Source organism: Oryzias latipes, chromosome 5, assembly GCF_002234675.1.
Source record: "Oryzias latipes chromosome 5, ASM223467v1".
In the NCBI taxonomy this organism is placed as follows: Eukaryota; Metazoa; Chordata; class Actinopteri; order Beloniformes; family Adrianichthyidae; genus Oryzias; species Oryzias latipes.
The window spans coordinates 18,537,439-18,559,337 of record NC_019863.2 but is presented as its reverse complement, the minus strand read 5'-3'; the positions used below and the strand labels follow the sequence as shown (position 1 = coordinate 18,559,337).

Here is a 21,899-nt window from a genome sequence, read left to right as displayed (position 1 = left end):
CCTGGCTGCCTTGAATACGACACAATGGAAAAGCTGCAGTAATGCATCTAAATGAGCCCTCTGCTAGGCTCTGTTGTTTGCCATACTTGTCATTCATGTATGATAATTTCAAACTCAAAAGTATGCCCTGATGCTTACTTATAATGTGGCCCAAATGATACAAAAAAAAGAACAAATCATTGGCTTCTGAAGATAGAAAACAGTGAGTTGGCCGTGATGCCCTCCAGGACTGTCACCTCCCACAAGCCCCTTTCTGTTCATATAAACAGCCGTGTAAATAGATGTGAACTATCGTTTGAGTAAGCTAATGTGCAGTCAGTAGTAGGTGAAGTGCAGGTAATCATCAGATTTAGCATGATAGGAAACTGCTTTTATAGATCGAAGTGCCCCTTTTTTGGCTCCTGTGTGACGAGAAGCTCTGAGGTGATTCATCACTGTGTAGGTGATGATTACAGCTGCTGCCCCAGATTCAGTCCTCAGATTCTGTGCTAAAGATCAGACAAACCAGTGGATGCCTTCCAGCATGGAGACCTTTCATCACCAAGTTGAGACGTGACATAAGCAATCTTTTCTCTTTCAGACATCAGGAGACTCCATCGCACTCCATCCTCTTCGTTTGATTAGCGACGCATTTTGAGCAACAGTCGTAGGCCTCCAACAGATTGCTTTGATTTAGAACCTCTGCTCTTCTGGACTTGCCTAACTGCTGTGAGCTCCATAGCTGTTTTAAGTTGGGTCTCCTGAGGATTTCACATGCTTACTCAGAATACAGGCGAAGCAGGTGGACTGTGGCTCATGATGCACATGCTGCCAGGGGGAGGAATCCCACAGTTTGTTGATTTCAACAGCGGGCTAGAAAAATGAGCAGAATAAAGAAATGAACAAAGTTACATCATTGTTATCACCAGTATAAACCAGTAAGAGATGTCAGTGGGAAAAAATGGAAATATCTGATACATACTGCACATACAAACATAAAGTAGTCTTATTACTATGTAATACAATAATTCATTACATAAAATAATATTCAGTATTCTAATCTGATGCAAATTTTGCAAACCACATGCATTCATATAATGCAAGAAAAAAAAAGTATTTTATTTAAGACAATCTAACCCACTCTGATAAAAATTGCCTTTTTGGTGTTTTTATCATGTTTAGTGGCAATTCTCTCATGATGTAAAACATATATTAGGAAAATTAGGATTAAAATTGCATTTCTAAGTATTTCTGTATTTGAATCATTGTGAATCAGGAGCAGGCACATAAAAGCAGTTGGAAAAAGCTCATAGAAGCTAAAAATCTCCCTGCTTTGCACCATTCTGATGCCTCCACCTGCTAACAAATAGATTCATTAATGTCTTCAATTTCCTCATCTGAGCTGGCATCGGGCTCAAAACTGTACAACTGGATAGTTCCAATATTCTTCACCTCTTTCATTGCACCGCTTATGTTAGTTTGGGGTTGTGAGGGGCTGAAAGGTGCAGGACAGCATGTAAACAGATGGATGAAGGGAAGGGAAGGGGTTACTCGTCACCAACTGTCCTGCCCACAACTCAGAGGCACATTTCTAATGAACTAACTGCCTGTCTGTCTGTTTGGCTGGCTCTATATTTATTTATTATTATTTATATTCATTTATTTGGGCCCTGGACTTTAAAAAAAATAGAAACAGATAAAAGAACACAAACAGTTCCTCTGATCCAGAATAAGCTCATGCCTTAGAGAGTCTGTAGTTTAAAGCGTCTTATCTAATCGTCTTTGTTTTGGAATGATCTCGTTCGTATAGGCCAGATCTGGGATAACACATGGAATCTAAATATCTTATGTTCCAAAACCACCAGCATCAGAAGGGACACAGAGGGATTTATCGGATTATCTGATGGTTTTATGACATATCTTTAGTCAACAGAGTTTATAAAGACTGTCTCTCCAATTATAAATGTGTGTACAGTTTTCGTACTGTAAATCTTGTGGAAGTAATCTTTACCGCTTGAAATGGAAAGGATTTAAACATGCTTGTTTGTTTTTACCCTGAAGTATTGCTATCAATTATATGCAGCATCATCTAAAAAGAATTTCAACTGAGGCCTTATTCTGTTTTGTTCTGTTTTTGTCAAAGTGTACGCTTTGATAAAATCATTTAAAAATTAATATTTAAAATAAACACAACTCAAGATGTAAAATTACACATATTTCAAAACTACATGAAGAATATGCAGACATGTTTCATTTTATTTAACAAATTTAGAGTTTGAAGACTTAGTAGCTTTTGAGGTGCTGATTAAAGCAGCACTTTAATGACTGGAAATTCTGTGTTGATTGTAGAGATAGGCAGGATCCTTGACTGTGCTGTGGGGGCAGGTTAATGAGTTCCTTGTATGTTACAGAGAGAATTTGAAATTGGATTCTGCGTTGGGGAATGTTCCAGCCCGACCACAGATGTTAAAAATGGGCGAGGTGTAGTGAATGTGTAAATGGGAATTATCCTCTTATTCCAATAAATATAAACACATCATGTAAAAACTGCTCCCTGTTTAGAAAAAAAAAACATGTTTTCTAAGAGTATCATTGTTGCAGACAGTTTTTTCTTGCAGATTTTTTTTATCAACAGTATTTGAAATATAATTTTTTTTCCCATCAGCTAAAGGAAATAAAAAGTGCCCTTTATTCGAGTTTGCATTTGTAAACTCCAACATCAAGTGCTAAGAAGATGGATTAGGGTTAAAAAAATACCAAACTGAGTCAATTATTACTCATGTCTTGTGATTCAGAATACTCATGTCATCATTTAAATAGGAACCTTTATGAATCTTCAGTTTATGAGAACTACTCATTCAGATTACCTTAGCCAGAACAGGAGGATTCTGGCGGTGGTGAACATTCAAATGCGCACCACTAAAAAGTTACAGTCCTATCAGCTTTCACACATATGTGCTGTGTGCAAAGTGGGGTTTCTCCATTTGACCCATCCCCTAGTGGAGCAAGTGAGCTGCAGTCACAGCTGTGCTCAGGAATCGTATGGTGGTTTTACCCCCAATCCAACCCCTTAATACTTAGTGTTAAGCAGTACTTAGAATGACCTAACTGGAGGTTTGAACCCAAAACCTCCCAGACTCAGGTCAGACACTCTTCATCTAGGCCACTGAGCTGAAAAGTTTGTCTGTTCCAGGAAGAAGTGTTTTATTGAGTTAATTGTAAGGAATAAATTGTTGAATCCTCTGTTACTGGTTTCACCTTTGAGCTTCCTCTGTGGACACAGTCTGCTGTCACACTGCTTCCTCTTCTGAGCAGAGGTTTCTTCTGCAGGCATGGATAGATTGAGAAGCTCTGTTGCTGATTACTGCTTAGTCAGGCATGTCCTCGGGTCCATGATCAAATATATTGGAACACTTGGACTGGAAAATGAATTCATGTCACACTCGACTTGGTTAACTGCTGTGGAGCTGTCCCTGGTGCTGATCTGGAGCCTTCAAAGTTTTTTCCGTGGGACTGGAATGATTATCCACCATTGATCTAAAAAGGCATACTGGCGTACTGTAGTGATTTACTTTCATTACTCTTCATTTACAAAAACAGAAAAGTTATTTTCCTGGGCACGATTTATTTAAAATATCACAGAATTCTGTCTCCATATTTTTCCCTTCAGTGCTTTAACTCAATTAAACCAACCAAGTCTGTGTCAGAGAAGTCAGTGCTGCTTTCGTTGCCTGTAGTTAACACTAAGTTAGAGTGGCAGCAGATGGACTGCAGTGACGACCTCATCAATCATTTTGATCCTTGTAAAAGGAAAAGTTGCAGATAAGAAAATCTCAAGTAGCTCTGCTGTAAAATGGGAAAAAAGGCTTTTTTGGCAGCTTTTTCATAAGCTGTGGCTGCCATGACTTTTGCCTTTGATTTATTTCCTTAGAGATGGCAAAATAATAAACACAGAAAAACAGGAAAAAGACTAAATATACCTGATCTTTTTTTTCTTGTTTTTTGGTAATATTAACATGATCCTCCATGCATACCTGTAATAAAGTGTTTTTATTTCAGTGCCCTCAAGCAAATTTAGTAAATAGAGTCTGGCATTTTGCTATTAGTGTCATTCACTCACTGTTACAGGTTTATTAGGTTTTCCTCAAACTATGAGGGATAGTTTTTAAGATTGAGTTTTCTAGTTTCAGTTTTGTGAAAGTAGCAGTCTATTTTCCAGAGGTTTGATCTATTTTTACACACTAATGAAAAAATGAGCAATCAAAAGAAGAGTTTTTAGTGATTTTTGACAGTAAGATTAGAAATAATTCAAATGATTTGTGTGTCAATCAAATTGTTGGCACAATGCAACCAACGATAAGAAGAACATTGTTGAGTCTAAAATGGTCTAATTGAAGGAAAACATGTGATAAAAATGTGTAAATACTTTTATTCAGAATGCAAGCATATTTTGTTCACCTTAGCTATCATCGTTTGTTAAAGCCTGACTGTCTAACCAAGCTTTTAGTTGAAGAAAAACATTTTTTAGCATGTTCTTGTAGCATTTTTCTCACGATGGAGAATATATATTGAAAAAAAATAAAATCAAAACTATGTGAATTTCTTTATTCAAATCATAGTGAATCAGGAGCAGACAGAAAAACTTCCAGTGGAAAAAAATCTTAGATGTTACTGCAACGGCGGGCCACAACCACGCTGCTCTGTTCAATTCTGATGCATCCACTAGCAGACAAATACATCCACGAATGTATATGGCTTTTTCTCGTCTGAGCTGGCATCTGGCTCAAAACTGTACAACTACACAGCTACACTATTGATTACCATTTTTGTTGCACTGGTAATGCTAGGTCGGGTTATGAGGGGGTGTAAGCTGGTGGGAAAGTGTGTAAACAAAGGCATGATGGGAAATGGGGGTGGGCTTATGCTATGCATGTTGTCCCTCCCACAACTCTGAGGGGAATTTCTGATGAACTCTTGCCGCTATGCAGAAACTGTCCTCGAAAATGGCACAAGTTTTGTAATTTTGACTAAGAATGGCATAATCTTAATTAAAAGACCACTGGAGATGCTTTGAAAATAGATCAAAAATGATTGAAGTGAGACTGACTTCCTAATTGTTTAATCCAAATTCACCAAATGAAAGCAAGGCAGCAATCAAGACATGTGGCGTCATCATTTAATTAAACAAAACCTCATTTTTAGAAGTGGAGCTGTTTATGGAGGCAATGTTAGTAGCTCCTGCAACATTATTCCGGGACTTTTAAAACATCGTGTCAAAGGTTAGACTTTGTTTTGTTTGGTCTAGTAACGATAGCAAGAAGGGCTGTACTCTCTTAGTGAACATGTTGCAGAAAATGCTCAAGGATTTGTTTTGTGAGTGCACTGACATAACAGACACGAAGCAGCTGATGTTTTTATTTATTTATTTTTTTGAATGATTTTACATAACAGATTTAGAAAAGTCGTGCACTCCCCAAACATGGAGAAAACCTTGAGCATTTTTTTCCCTGAAACCCATATATTCTGTCTGACACAGAGGTAGTGGCTGTCACACTTGAGATGGCAAAATATGCAAACTCTTATGCGGATGAAGTACAGTTTAGAGTTCTGCTGCCATAGTTTCAGTGTGTAAATGTGTTGTATTGGAAATCATATAATATCTACTCCTCAGAGGAAGTCCTGCATTATTGCAGTCAATCTGTACATCTTTGTGTTACTACTTTTATCAATCCTGTATAGAACATTCTCCATTAGAATAATATGTTTTTGAATGTTTTGGTATGCCCTGTAAAAAAATCATATTTAAACAACTGCTAGAAACTAAAATGAACTCTAGTGATTGTGTATTTCTCTTTGATATCATTGTGCGCACTAGGTACTCATCACCCATTTTGTTTGTGGTGAAAAGCTTTTGGCAGAAAAAGGAAAATGCCTGTTTCTATATGTTGAGCTTGAATATGAGACATTATTATAATTAGGAAAATAATGGATCTTTCTTTTTGTGGACTGACAGGAAAGGCAAACTCCGCTGATAAAAGGTTTAGACACCACTTTTTGTAAGAGTTCTTTCTTTTTTCAGAGCCATGGTACCTTTAATATTATTCTAATTTTGGTTCTTTTTTAAGTCGTCAGCATGTGTTCTAGTGACATGCTGTGAATGAATAGCCATATGACAACAGACTGACCAAAGCAACAGCTGTCAAGATGTTACCAGGAAACAGAATGCTGCATCTGCCACCTTATTGACTCAGCAGAAATCCTGTTCTCACACACTGGTGGCATTTTGCTCCAGGATATTATATGAGAACACAACACACTTGGGCTAAAGTTTTCCGGCTTGTCTCGTTAAAGAGAATCAGAGGCAGAATGAAGCAGGGAAGCAGTTGCTGTGGCGTTTTATCTCTCTTTGTGTTGAACAAGAGATCATACATCCATCATTGTGACACTAGCGTGTTAATTAGTGTACAAAGTGTTTGACTTACTGTATTTTGCTATCCAATAGAGTCAACAAGACCATCCTTTCAGCTCTACACTGTTCAAATAGACAGAAGGGCATCAAACACATTCACTGCACCCTACCTACAGCACATCAGCCAGGGTCCCCCAAGGGGAGACCCCCCCCCCCCCCCCCCCCCCAAGGGAGACCCGCCCCACACTCCAGGCAGCCACCCACCCAACCCATGGGAGGTCCAGGAGAGAGCAAGGCAGGGGCCGCCCACTCCTGCCCAGGAGGAGGACGCCCAAGGGAAGTGGGGGTCCCTAAGGAGTGCTGTAAATATGGCTCACCTGGCTGTGATTGTCATTTGTGATGTTAATTACACATGCCTGTCTTTCAATACAGCTGGTCAAGAAAACTTCTTCTTAATTAATGGATAGCAAACCAAAGAAAAATCAGAGTACCTACAGTATAACCTTTATTCATATATATGAGGATTTTGAAGTGGTGACAGCTGTGCTCAAACTGAGATCAGTAAACACAATACAAGCTGACCAACAGGGAGACCGGAAGGGAAAAGCAATGTGCTTTAGTGCTGTGGAAACCACACTGTAAATGGTTCAACTCTGCCTTTTTCTTCTTCTTTCTCTTTCGGCTTTTCCCATCAGGGGTCGCCACAGCGAATCATCCTTTTCCACCTCACTCTATCATGAACATCTTCTACCCTAACGTTAGCCAACTTCATGTCCTCTGTTAAGACATCCATGTATCTCCTCTTTGGCCGTCCTCTTGCCCTCCTGCCAGGCAGCTCCATCTCCAACATCCTTCTACCAATATATCCACTATCCCTCCTCTGAACATGTCCAAACCATCTCAGTCTGGCTTCTCTGACTTTGTCGCTAACACAGGCAACATGAGCCGTCCCTCTGATGTACTCGTTCCTTATCCTGTCTAACCTGGTCACTCCTAAGGAGAACCTCAACATCTTCATCTCTGCTACCTCCATCTCAGCCTCTTGTCTCTGTCTCACTGCTACCGTCTCTAACCCATAGAGCAGAGCTGGTCTCACCACTGTCTTGTACACCTTTCCTTTGAGTCTTGCTGGCACTCTTCTGTCACACAACACTCCTGACACTTTCCTCCACCCGCTCCAACCTGCCTGCACTCGCCTCTTCACCTCTTTTCCACACTCCCCATCACACTGAACTGTTGACCCCAAGTACTTAAACTCCTGCACCTTCTTCACCTCAGTCCCCTGTAACCTAACGCTTCTACCTTGATCCCTCTCGTTCAGACACATGTATTCTGTCTTACTACGACTGACCTTCATGCCTCTTCTTTCCAGAGCAAACCTCCACCTCTCTAGCTGTTCCTCCACCTGCTCTCTACTCTCACTGCAAATTACAATGTCATCCGCAAACATCATTGTCCAGGGAGATTCCTGTCTTACCTCGTCTGTCAGCCTGTCCATCAGCATAGCAAACAAAAAAGGACTCAAAGCTGATCCTTGGTGTAGTCCCACCTCCACCTTGAACTCCTCTGTCTGACCTACAGCACATCTCACCACCGTCATACTTCTCTCATACATGTCCTGAACTACTCTAATTCAACTCTGCCTTTTTCTGCTGTAAATAAAACAATGTCTTCATGATATTTATGTTTTGCTGGATTCTGTGGCACTGATTTGTCTTTCAGCACCAATCAAAAGTTTGGACAAACTCATCCATTCCAACAAATGAATGTTTGCCAGTTTTCTTTTAAACATATAACATACACTAGTGACTGCATGAAGCATGATGGTAAATACAATCGTATACACTACAATGTGTTTGGTTCCTTGTTGTGGGGCTAAAAATTACAGTCTCATTTCCATTGAAAGCAACTTCCCCAGATCTGCAGCTCTTGCCAGTAGTTAATTCATTTTGTCATAGACGAGTCCTGGATTATGTTTGTGGGCTTGGATCCTGTGTTAAGCTGCAGGAACCACAGCTGGCTCTCTGTTCTAGAATCATTTCATTTGTCAAAACTTGACTTAATTCTATCCTCTGGTATTTTCCGATAAAGTGTTTCTGTCACAACATGAAGCTGCTGGAGGGTTCACTTCACTGCCGCTCTGCATTAGCTGCATTAACGCAGATAACAAGAGTTGGAGAAACATTAATAACAAATTAGCAAAACTTGCTCAAGTTTTGTAGTGTAATGAATATCTTGACAGCTGAATGTTACATGATAGATGGAGGAGTTTTAGTTGTTTTCATTGATCCTTTTCATTTTTCCATTTATTTACTTTGTCTTTACTTTCTACCGCTTACTTAGACTCTGCAGACTTTGGTCTTGGTTGCTGTGGTGCAAGGGTAGAGCGGTCGACCTCTGATTGGAAGATTTGCCTTTGCCCACCCATGTGTCAAAGTGTCCTTGGGCAAGACATTGAGACCTACATTGCTTCTAGTAGTTATAGGGGATTAAGGGCAGCAGAGAAAAAGTGTTATAAAAATGTACTGTGTCCAGGTAAAGCATAGAGACATTGATAATGAGGACAAAATGAATGTGCTTTGTGGAGCTCAGTTCAAATTTGAATTTACAGCACCTGAAGTTGAGCATCATTTAGCAGATGCTTTCGTCCAAAGCAAAAGATAAGATGCGCAAGAAGCAAAAATGAAGTGATTAAAAACTCTCACGTTCATGCGCAGCTGCACAAGTTTTTACAACAATTTTTAGGCTCTACATACAACACACCTGGCCATTGAACACACACTGCTAGTTTAACCAAGTCGAACGATAACCAATCAGGGACTCAGACCTACTGAAAGGAAGGAAGTGCCAACAATTTGAAAATTGATCATGGAGGAGCAATTGATAATTGCAACTTGGAATTGTATGACATCACATCTTTCATATGTCGGAATAGAACTGTGAAAGAAAAAGCCTGGAGCAAGATTTATGCAAGATTCATGAAATTTGCACCATTCTGACATTTCGCAACAACCCTGTACTAGTAAACGGTTGAAAAAGAAAAAGAAGCTGGATGAATATATGACATCTGAACCTGAATGTACCTGCTAAGATTTAGGTAACATGGATAATCACAGTCTAATTTTGGTCAAATAATTAGTTAAACTTGATCAAAGACAGAATAATTTTTCTGAAAATATTTGACCTTTTGCCAGGTTTACTAAAGGGAAAAGATTGTTCTGTTGGCATAAAGAACTTAAACTGTTCTTTAAGTAAAATGATTTTTTTTCTCCAAAAAGCTATTGCAGAGTACTTTATGAAACTTTTACTGGTTTCCTAAATAAATTTGTCTAGAAGTTAAAAATAAAAATAAATAATTAACAGAATTTAAAGTTCATTTGGAAAGATTTTTGATCAGAAGGAACAGAAGTAAAAACAGTTTGATTTGATTTGAGACTTTGAAGAGAGCTCTGTGAATATCTTAGAAGAAATCACACAACAAAGAACCTTTTAACGAGATTCGACAACAAAGACAGCAAGGTCACATGACTCACTCAAGAAAAATGCTGGCCTTGCAAAGTATCACGTCATCTTAAAGACCCACTGTTTTTAACGTCTTCTTTTGCCGTTTTTCTCATGATGGAAGACATATATAAAGAAAATTTGGTTCAAAATGTCATTAATGAGTATGTCTTTATTCAAAACCTTGTGAACCAGTTGCAGACAAAAAAACTGCAGTTGGAAAAATATTGTATTTGTCACGTAGAAAATATGATGTGATTGCTCTGCTCCATTCCGATGCATCCTCTTGAAAACAAATAGATCCATATATGGCTTTGTTTTCCTCATGAGGACTGGCATCTGGCTCAAAAACGTACGACTGCACTCCAATGTTGTTCACCATTTTGTTGCACCAGTTGCTTGGGCTTGTGAGGGGCTGAAAGCTAGTGGTGTAAACAGATGGATGATGGGAAATCAGGGCGTAATGCGCACTAACAGTCCTGTCCATAACACATCTCTGATGAACTCTGCCACTTTGCAGAAACTATGTCCTAGAAAACAGTACAGGTTTTTTGATTTTGGCTAAAAACAGCAAAATCATAATTATATCAGTGCTAGTAAAATGGGACATCTCAATATGTTGGGGGGTAAACCAAAAGACAGGTTGTGCCAGGGAGCTATTAGCTTGAAAAAAGGTTGTGAAGGAACCAAAAAGCTTACCACCCCCATCATTTTTTTCTGCTGACGGTAAAATTTCAGGTTATTAGGAGTCAGCGGTGTTGACTCTGAGCACATTCAGCAGACTCAGATGCATTAAAATGTGTGAGCAAAACAGAAGGTATTTGATAGCTGGAAGAAGAGCTCCAGGCCAGTTTGTTTGTTCCCTGACAAAGAAAGACTTTGATTGATCACACAAACATCTCCATACCAGTTGAGGCTGTGAATATACACCTGTTTCTGCACTTTCTGATCCCCACAATTTCCAAAAGATGAATCTAAATTTTGGGATGAGGGAGTAACTAGATAAAAATAAGGTTGAGCAAGATGAAAGGATGTTATTTCAGGCAGGGAGTGAGCAGAATTCATAAAAAGCTAAGTCTGAGTAGAAATATAAAAAAGTGTCTTCCTCTTTTTCAATGAATGTGTGAAAAAAGACTGGAGGTAGTTTGAATACTTTTGACATTTCACATCTATTACAGATGCTTTCTGAGTTTGGTCGGTTGACATTTACAGATAAAGATACATGCAATTATTCTGGCAACTCATTTCAAATGCATCATTCTATAGATTATGTAAATGGCTCCATTCCCTTTATGAAATACATTTTTTTCCAGAAATTTCACTCTCTCAGAAAATAACATTTTAAAAAAGCAAAAGAAAGACAGAGAAATGCATCAAAATAATTCATTGGAACTTCGCTTACATGACAATGTTAGATTTGCACAGATTGCACAGCTCTGCCTGTCAAAACAGTCTCAAGACCCACCTTTTTAAATTTTGCCTTTAAATTATCTTACTTGCTTTTGTAGCTTATGTATGTATATTATTTTATGTATTTTGTTTTATCATATGCATTTAATCTTATTTTCCATTTTTTTACATACATCTTAGACAGTAATTTAACATTTTACTGCAATTAGCCCCAGTGTTTCCAGTGTTTGTTTTTCTTATTGACCAAAACCCAGCGAGAACAGTTATAAAAATACACGTTTTAATGTTTTGAGGCCATTAAGTCATTCATTTAGAAAATTCATTCATTCATCGTCTAAGCTGTTTGTCCCTTTCTGGATCACAGGGCTGCCGGAGCCTATCCCGGCCACTTGTGGACGAAGGCAGGGGAGACCCTGGAAAAGGTCGCAGGGCCACAATCACACTCACATGCACACCCACATTCACACCTAGGAACAATTTAGAGTGACCAATTAACCTATGGGAGGAAGCCGGATTCCCCGGAAAAAAACCCATGCATGCACGGGGACAACATGCAAATTCCACACAGAAAGGTCCCCTATTGATGTTCTGGTTCATGTCCCCCAGCCGGTACTTGAAGCGGGGTCCTCCTTGCTGTTGCATTTAGAAAATGTAGCTTTGAAATTTTTACAATGAATGAATTTTAACCGTATTGTATTTTTTATACATAACAAGTTTAATTCATTTTATTTTAGGCAGCAGTAAATAAAAGTTCCTTTCAAAATGAAACAGATTCCAGCCAAACAGCTTGCTAACCTAATATTCTTTAAGGAACTAGCCTTTTTCTTTCAAACCAAAGAGCCACCATGGAGGAATGAAAGAGCCACTCATGGCTCCGGAGCGGTAGGTCTTAGCAAAAGTGACAAGAATCTAAAGCGGATCTCTCTGCTTGAACTCATCATATATTTATCTAAGGCTTCTCAAGCAGTAACTTAGCTCCAGACAGTGGCTTATGGTATAAAAGGCAGTTTCTAAGCAGGAGCAACTCATTATGTTTTTAGGTACTCTGTTTTACTGTATATTGGAAATTAGAATGTGATTATAGTGTGAAGGCATTTGGCCTCTCTGGACTCTGCGCTTTAATGCTGTTTTCTCCTTATTTGTCCAAATGCAAACCTTTACCCTTTATTTTTCTTACTTTTGTAGTTCCTTCTCCCTGACTGCGCCCCTTTTGCGCCTTCTTTCTGTGTCATCAGTGCCCTCTACTGCTCTGTGGCAGCTTCACATCAAACGGAAGAGGCTTCTGTCAAAGTAACTTTTCAGGAGCTGCAAGTCTGTATTTTTATAAAACGAGTCATAAAACATCTAATCATAGTTTTCCTTTTCACACATTTATCCTTTTTTAAAACAGATGTTCATTTCTTAAGCTGTGCACAAGCAGCACTTTTTGTTGAGTTTTTTAAACCATGCACTACTTTAATTTTTTTTTTCATAATTACAGTCAGAATATTACCTGTGACCATTTTGAACTCTATTCATAATTCGTTTTTTATTAAAAATGCAATATTTTTACAAAGCTAAGCCAAAATCCAACTGGAATCTATTATCTTTAATCATCACACCACTTGTTTTATTTTCTTGTCTTTTTAAGTTTTGCATGCAGTTTCCTTCTCTCTCTTTCATTGTGTCAACTAAAATGCTCTATAACTATGATTTTCACAGGCACCAAAGAATTTTTGTCATCTGTTAGATTGCATATCAGGACATTTTCAAAGTCTGGATGGATGGCAAACAATTGCATGTAAAAAAACAAAAAAAACAGCCCAGAGTTCAGCTGTTTTTATGTCCATCAATACTGCTGAGTAGAAAGTTCATTTCTGTGATTATTGCTGAGGGAAAGTTTTTCAGATACGAAAGCAACATTAGACTCAGCTTTTCAACAGTTCTGCAATGTCCTTTCAGTCAAGTAAAGTCCCATCTGACTTTTTATTTTTTATTTTAGGGCAGGGGTGTCAAACTCAAATTCCCAGTGGGCCAAAATGAATGTGAAGTAAAGTCACAGACCAAACTCAATATTTATTTAATAAAAATAACTGCAACTGATATGTAATGTTTAACCTTTTCATATAGTGTCTTCTTGTGTTATATTTTTTCATTACAGCCACATTAGCTCTGCACACAAGACAAAAGTCTGTCCTTATGTTCGTGAACAGATAGTCTGCCTCCCCTGTTGTTTGGCCATTTTTGTGGAGGGTGAAATTCATTTTTCCGATGTGATTAGATCATGGCTATCAATGACTGTTAACAGAAAAAAGGAGCGCTGGCCGGTTTCAACTGCGCGCCAACATACTAGCAAAGCATTGTGGACTTTGTAGTATTATCGGTACAGTATATACTGCGGGCCAGCTCTAATGCACATTTAATATTATCTCGCGGGCCAATTATAATTACACTGCGGGCCAAAATTTGGCCCGGGAGCCTGAGTTTGGCACGTCTTTTAAGGCCTTTGGATGTGTTGGGGGGAATAGGTTTTTAGTCATTCTATAAGTTCAGTTCAATGATTGGATGTTTTTCAAGTTTTTTTAATGTAAAAAAGTATTTATAATAAGATATATCTTTGGAGATAATTCGATTTGATTGTTTCCGTGAAAAGGTGGCTCTAATTCAAATGTCTTGGGTTGATGTTTTTAAGAAATGCAGCTTTGCATGTTGCATTTCAAGAGATGCTCTCCATGCTTTTTTTTTAAACAGCTTTAAAACATTGAAATCTTTAAATGAACCCAAAAGCACCAAAGCTAAAACTTTACACTGTGTATTTTAAATACTTGCCCAAATAATCCTCTTTCTGAAAAAAAATATGCTTCAGTCATAAAAATAATCTTCAAACCACTGCGCTGTGGTTGAGTTAGAAACCATCCCTCACAAGCACCAGTGTTGTGTTTAGCACATCTATTTTTAACACGAGTCAAACCAAAAATGTGGTGTTTAATATCAGTGAATTGAAGGGATACTTCATCTTTTTACAGAACGTGAAACAAAACAAAAGCTTTTTACTGTAACACGACTGCATCCAAATCCATTCTTACGGTGACAAAGACTCGAATCAGGCTGCTAGTTTGTTGAGCCCATGACTCATTCTGGAGGATGAGAGCCGGCAGGGATTAAAAGAGAGGGAAATTCACTCAGAAATGCAATCAAACACTAGAGTAGGAGAGTGGTGTTTGTAAGATGGCTCAGTACCGCCACTGGAGGAGTGTGCTCATCAGGAATTAAATTCTAAGTTAATATCTAATGTTGTGAAAGCACTGCAAGAAAAATGTACTTGGCATAAAAAAATGTGATGACTGATTTTCTGAAAGATTAAAGACTTTTATAATAAAAGTACATCTTGTGAATCAGTCCAAAGGAAGAAATGTTCCTTTAATTAGGCTAGTTGTTTGAAAGTGAGCTGGTTTGTTGTTTTGTTTATTGGTTGTTAGTGGATTAAAACACTTCAGAATTAGGCAATTTAAGGGGAATAAAGATGCTTTTCACAAAAAAGATTAAAGAAACTGTCATGGTTTGGGTTTTTTGCCTTAGTGTTTGCTTCCTTTTTGTTTCTGTCATGATTTGAGTTCTGCTTCCTGTTTATTTTGAAGGTTTCCTGTATGTCATGGTTTTGAGTTATACTTCCCTGGTCCTAATCTCTCCTGATCGTTTTCACCTGTATCTTGTCAGTCCTGTTTGTATATATGTCTTGTCTCTACCTTACTCAGTGTTCTGTCATTTCCCTGACCGGCTTCTGCACCGGTTTGCCTGGGTTACCTGGTTTACCTGGTTTACCTGGTTAGCCCACAGTTAGTTTTTGTTTGGTTACCCTGCTCGGCAGAGCTTTCTGTTCTGTTGTTAAACCCCTTGCCTTGGAGCTGTGTGCCTCCCGTCTCTGCGTTTCGGGTCCTTCATGTTCACCAGCCCTCGTACCTGACAGAAACTTGTGCTGTTGAGGTGAATATCACTTTAAAAGTGAGCCCATACTGCTTTAGCGCAATTTGGGACTATTCCTTCATGAAAATCGTAAGGAACACCAGCAAATGGGTAACGCAACAAAAAAGGGTCCCTTTGTTGATGTTACTTGATGAACGATTAACTATAAGAAAACTCTATAGTCTGTATTGACAATATACAACGCAAAGAAGAACGTATGTTCTGATCTTTTATATTTTTACCTATTAGTGTGGTTCTGTTTGGATAAGCGATAAATACTTTTTAGACCAATTAGGTGACATTGAATAATTTTCCACGGCACACTTGACCATCTCTCATGGCGCACTAGTTGAAAAACCCTGCCTACACCCGTAGGAGGACTGTGGGTTTTTGGGCCATCCAGGTCCTTGAAGGGTTGTAAAGAGAAGCATCTTGAAGGGGGCGCAGGTGTGTTTTTGCAGCCACCTTAAGGCTGATTATTGTGCATGTGGTAAGTGTATTGTGAAGTTTTTGTGAGGTTACCGTAAGTTACATGTACGGTACGGGTAACACTGTCATATGGTGTACTTATGCCACACTCTAGTTATTAGGGAAATGTATGCACTGGCTCCTTAATGTACGTGCACAAATGCTGCCAAGACAGGGTGTGCTGGTGATAACTTAAGTGCCGTAGGATGAACACAAACTACGTTCTGATTGTCTAATTTTCTAATTTCTAACCCTCAGGCTGCAAGCACAGAGTTCGCAAGGAACACGCACCAACCATATGAACAGCATTAACAGGGTTTGAGGAGTTGAAAAAAATGGGAAAATCCATCCGACACACCTGTGCTTCACCTACTTCACCCTTACTTACCGGTAATTGTTTGAGTCTTCACCACAGCCTGTCACCCACAGCATGCCTACATAACGGCTCACCGAATGATCTACGATTTTTCGCGCACAGAGAGCTCGTGTTCACCCGTGAGGGCAGTTGAGACTAAGACATAACATGATAACATAATGACACTGGACACTTTGAATCTGCATCGTTCAACCCTGTTTCAATAGTAATTTTTCGAATGGATTTAAAAAGTATCATTAATTTGATGGCCCTATTTATACCCCATAAGAGGTTAAGTGGAAGGTGATTCAGGGTTCAAAGAGTTTGAGAGCAACTGTTATGTTGCGAACAAGCATTTTATAAGAATCTTCACGGAACTTTACGCAGTCGGAAAGAGCCTTACCTGTGCATGCAGGAAAAAGAAGAATTTTGAGGCGGGATAAAATGATCAAACTGGTGTCAGAAGCCCAGAGTGAAGTGGGAGCGCAGCCTGCTGTGTGTGATCAATGTTTGATTGTATCAGGGAGATTTTTGACATATCTGGAGCAGAAACAGACACTTTACTCATTAGAGGAAAAGGAAGGTGAGAAATGGGGGATGGCTGTAAAAGAGAAGGTTGAGTGAAAAGAAACACCACAAAGAGGATGATGAGCACACGTGAACATGAAGAGAAATGAGTAGGAAAAAAGGGGGAAATGTGGATACATTTCAAAAATGAAATCATAAAAAGGGAGCAGGGAGGCGACCAAGACTTCGGAAATGCTTGCATCTTACATAAAAGGATTGGTTTCAGGAAGAAAAATATTCAGCAATTATAGCATGATTTTCAGTTCAAGATTTGTGTGTTTTAATTCCAAATGCTTTCCTAAAGTTGAGATAATTAAAAGACTTCCATGTAAAAGTAACTGAATCAAATGTTAGCCTTTGCGTCTGTAGAGTGAAGGATCATTTGATACGCTTCACAGAAGATGCAACTTTTTCTGTTGTCACCTGTGAAAACATTTGGGATCTCTGGGGATATGATTTGCCCTCAAGGGACCAGTGACAGAGCGACACACACACAATCTGCCCCACCAATTTTTGCAATTTTAGCATCACTATTAACAAAAATGAAGAATTCCTCAATACTTTCTTCTCAGGTAAAAGAACTGCTGTTTTAATATTTATAGCAATACCAAAAATAAAACAGTTTGAAATACATATTTTTGATCCTTTGATTTGTAACAGCCGCACACTCTACTGTTCTTAATTCCCACCCTCCAAAGGTTTCTGCCCCCCTCTCGCCCCACCAACATAAAATTTTGTAGAGTTGCCACTCCTTAGACATTATTTTTGAATTTTGACTTTCGGAAACATTTTTTAAACATTATTTTGCATAATAAAGGAAAATGCTTATGATCTTTTTGTAGAGTCAAACTACTACTTATTTTCTGACGAAAAAAAACTCACAATATTTTTATTTCTTAAACTGAAATCTCTATGGGACACAGTTACAGTAGATTTTCAAAATAAATCATCAAATTGTAATATTGTTAAAAAATATCCCAGTACTGCTAACTCCATAGCTTCTTCCATTATTCTAATAGTCAAGTGGCAGAGCTAGAACATTTCATATCTAGGGCAGGGGGGGGGGGGGGGGGCAGAATGATGGTGGAAAATGGGATCAGCAGGATGGAAGACCATTAAAAAATTAAATGATCAAAAAACAGTTCTTAGCTTCTTATTCCTATTTATCAAAATATCGTAGACAAAAGACCAACATCTAAAAAGTAACTGGACATTTATTGATTAAAAGGTCTTTACACACAATCATTAAGTTTTTGCCATAATGATGATTCAATATAAAACAAAACATAAATTGTTTGTTGCAGTTCATTAAAATATGAACAAATCTGCATGACAGCAGAGCAAAACTTTACATATGTGTTTTATCACCACTAAACATTTTATCATCTGTGGGGGAGCCAGTTTAGCTCGTGCTGGTTTGCGGCGCCTTCCGTTCGTGAAACCAGGGTTCGACTCCGGGCTGCTCCCTGTTCCCTTCTCTACCTCTGCCGGTTCCAAGCCCGGCTTGAGAAGGTTGCGTCAGGAAGGGCATCCGGCGTAAAACATTGCCAAATCTACCATGCGACTCGTTCGCTGTGGCGACCCCTGATGGGAGAAGCCAAAAGTGGAAGAAGAAGAAACATTTTATCATCTGTGCAGACATTGCTGATTTTCTGTCTGTACATTTTAATTACAAATCACCTACAATGCAAAAACATCCCACTAGAAATCGGTCAGAAATTCTTAAAATTTGAGCAATTTTTTGAATATGCAAATCTGCTAATGGGGTAGAAGAAATTGGTCTTACCAAGAATTCCTATTTGAAGAAAAGTCACTAATACCTGTTTTCCTAAACTAAGATTATTTTGCTATTGAAAAACTTTCTTGATAAGGTTATTTTTCTTGCAAGACAAAAAATTTATTTTTTTCATTAAACAGAAGTCTTTTTACTTTCTTAAAATTCTGTTTTTGCAGTGTGAAACATTATAAGCTGTACATTGTAATCTTGATGCCGGTTCAGAGCAACGGTGACACCAAAGTACACAAATAAATGCTGAGATTAAAAACATTTGATAAAAAGATTAATTAAATTTTTTTTTAATATTTAGAAAGGTTGTTTTTTCATCCTCCAGAGCACCTCTGGCTCTGCGTCATTTTGTCCTATACCTTCCTAGGTTTTCCCCAGACCCAGTCCAAAAATATACTAAACAGCTTCATTGGTAAGTCTAAATTGTTTATGGTGTGAATGTGAGTGTGTGTGGTTGTATGTCTCTCTGTGGCTGCATGATAGACTGACAAACTGTCCAGGGCGTACCCTCTTCCTTACCTAACAGTATCTGGATAGGCTCCAGCAACCCTTTGAACCTGCCCAGGTATAGGTGGATTTGGAAATGGATGGATGACAGATAACTGTGAAATACTAAGCCACTGTTGGGTGAAATGGTCCAATAAAAGACCTCTTTTTGTCCCCCAAAATGTCCTGCTAGAATATCAGAATAGCAATATCAAAACGGTTGAAACGGAATATTTAAAGATATTTTAAATCTTTGGGAAGACTCACATATGACTGCCATATCAGAATTCCCAGGATAAAGCAATAAAAGTTCAGATCAAGATTTCTTTAAGTTAACCTAACCCGAGGGGAAAAAGTAAAATGGTAATTTTCAGTTGCTGTTATTTTTTCATGCAAAAGTGGCCTGTTTTTCATTTTTAAACATGGACTTGACTTTAATCTAAATTAATTTTTTTCTTTCTTTCTTTTTGGGAAGTCATGATAATGAGCCTTGTGTGTGTTTTTTTTTCCCAGCACGATTCACTTATTAAGTGTTGCATTGCACTGTGTGCATTTGTGTGGCAGAGACAGAAAAAGTTGATCCTAATTAAGTCCAGCAGAATTCACTCGACTCCATAGACAATCATCTATGGAATCTGAACTGACTGCTGCCGTTTTTGCAGACTGTCTCTATGTTTCACTGTTGCTGTGAATCATTTGTGCAAACAGGATGGTAAAAATATGCAGGGAAGACCACTAAGGTCATTTTAATATTGAATGAAAAGTAGTACTCCTACTTTACTTGAATACGCATAGAAAAGACATACTCAAACACTGAAAAAAACATAAATGTTACTTTTATTAATGAACAGAAAATAAGACTTTTTTGATGTTGTAGGAATATAAAAATCCTTTTTAATCATGAATTTTCCATGCTACTTGATATTCTATTCAAATGTCAGTGATGTGTATGTATGTATGCAATTGGGAACAATAGCAACTCAGCCATGAAGTGGTGGTCCTCATGAACTTACAGAGAGGGGTCAGTGGTGGCTGAGGCGAGTAGTTCACATAGACGTTTCATTGGAAATGTTAACTTGAACGCTCAATGCCGCGGCCAGTGTGAACGTAGCATCACCTTAAAGCATACCAAACCATACAAAAAATTCCAAGCAATTTATGAAAGCAGTTAGGAGATAGTCCTTCCTGTTTTAGCATGTCAGCAGATCAGTGGACACAAAATATTCATAAGGACATAGATAGGATGGTCCTTTTTTGTGTGGAAGAACTTGACTGGCCTTCATAGAGTCCTGACCTTAACTTGACTGAATAATTTGGGGAAAATTAAAGTTAAAATCAAAGTCCCATTAGCTTTGATATAGCTAAGTGCGTGAAATATTTTCATTTCTTGAGTCTTGGGTAACAAATTGGCCTGGATTTGAACTCACGACCTTCCAGTAACAGGGCAGACACTCTTCCACAAGGCCACTGAACTGGCTGGAGCAAAGGCTGGGAATAAGATCCTCTTATCTAAAATCAGTCTGTAGGTCTGTCAAGGAGACACATTTTGCAGTTTTATTTTATTTTTTTTCTAAAGCTGATGCAGTCTCCTCAGATTTTTATGAAATGTCACACGGATACGGTTAAAAGCCCACATCCCGCAGCAGCAATTTCAGACTGAAAGGTCAAAAAGATTTATCCTTTATCATGTCTGAGAGGTCAGAGTACCCTGAACATCTAAGGAGTTCCCAGAAAAAGTAGAATTGAAGAGTTTCAAGTCACTTCAAGATTCTTACTTTCTTCCTATTTAAAAAAAATCTAAATATTTGGCAGACGTGGCATTCAAACTATTTAGCTGCTCATCAACTGCTAGTTTATTATGGAACGAAGAATGAATTAGATTGTTTTTTTTCCGTTTCTTTTCTATTATGTGCAACAAATAAAAGTAGTTTCAGGATTTTGTTAAAATGACATGTAGAAAGGGTAAATGCGATCTATAATCCACAACCATAATTCACAAAAATCTGAATATACATTGTAGCCTGTGGTTGTTGCAAGATTTTGCATTTATGCATGATGAACTGCTCTTGAAAAAAAGAGGAGAATCCTGAGCCTTTTTGACAACACATGAAATAAACATGGTGGGGGCCTGATTCGTTTCAGCAGCCGGGTCTGAGTCACGTCTGGAGCCGGTCAGTGGACTCAGACTTAGTTCTGTAGAGAAACATTGAGACAAGTTTAACAAATTGTGTTACATAAAAAAGCGAATTCATTTTCTTTCTGTCTTTCTTTTCTTCAGAGTGACAGTGGTTCATCAGAAATTTGTCAGTGTGTTTTGGGTGGGACTGTTGGAGTAAAGCAAGCCCACTCCCCTTCCTTTCCCCTTTGCTGAGAGCCCTTTGTTTAACCCTTGTGCTATCTTAGATGACCCCACCCTTGCATTTATGTGTTCTCCCTACCATGGCAAAGGTGGAAAGATTTCATGTAATCCATGGACACCAGTGAGGTTCACAAATCATTGAAGAAAAAAGGTTCAGCGCACTGTCTAGGGGGTCTAGATGACCCAACTCCCAATGTTAAAGTGCCTAGGATAGCAAAAGGGTTACGCTAAAGCAGTGAGCTACCACCCTGCCCACTGTATTTTCTACGTCACAAATACAATCTGCTCCCGAGTCACAACATTTTGAATAAAGAAATATTCAAAAAGGAAATTTTAGGCTTAATTGTCTTCATATATGTCCCTTATCAGGACAAAAATGTCACAAGAACATGTTGAAAACACAATTTTTTTTTAAGCTAGGTTTTTGAGGACTGACCCCTAAACCAACTTTTCTTGATCTATTATTCTCCTAACCTATAGAACATGTCTGAAACACCTCCGGAGCAAATAATCCAGATTTCTCAGCACTGTATTTCAGAATTAAGAAAGCCTCTTGAAGAAGAGGTGAAACGTCTTCAAAATAAAAAGAGAAACTGAGTCCAGGTGACTCTTCTTTTCACTTACTACTGAGATGGAT

General features: G+C 38.4%; 1 protein-coding gene across 5 annotated transcripts in view; it reads left to right on the top strand.

The window, feature by feature from the left end:
* The window catches only part of grip2 (glutamate receptor interacting protein 2), a 242,945-nt gene that overhangs the window by 130,083 nt on the left and 90,963 nt on the right, over window positions 1-21,899 (top strand). The window lies entirely within an intron of this gene.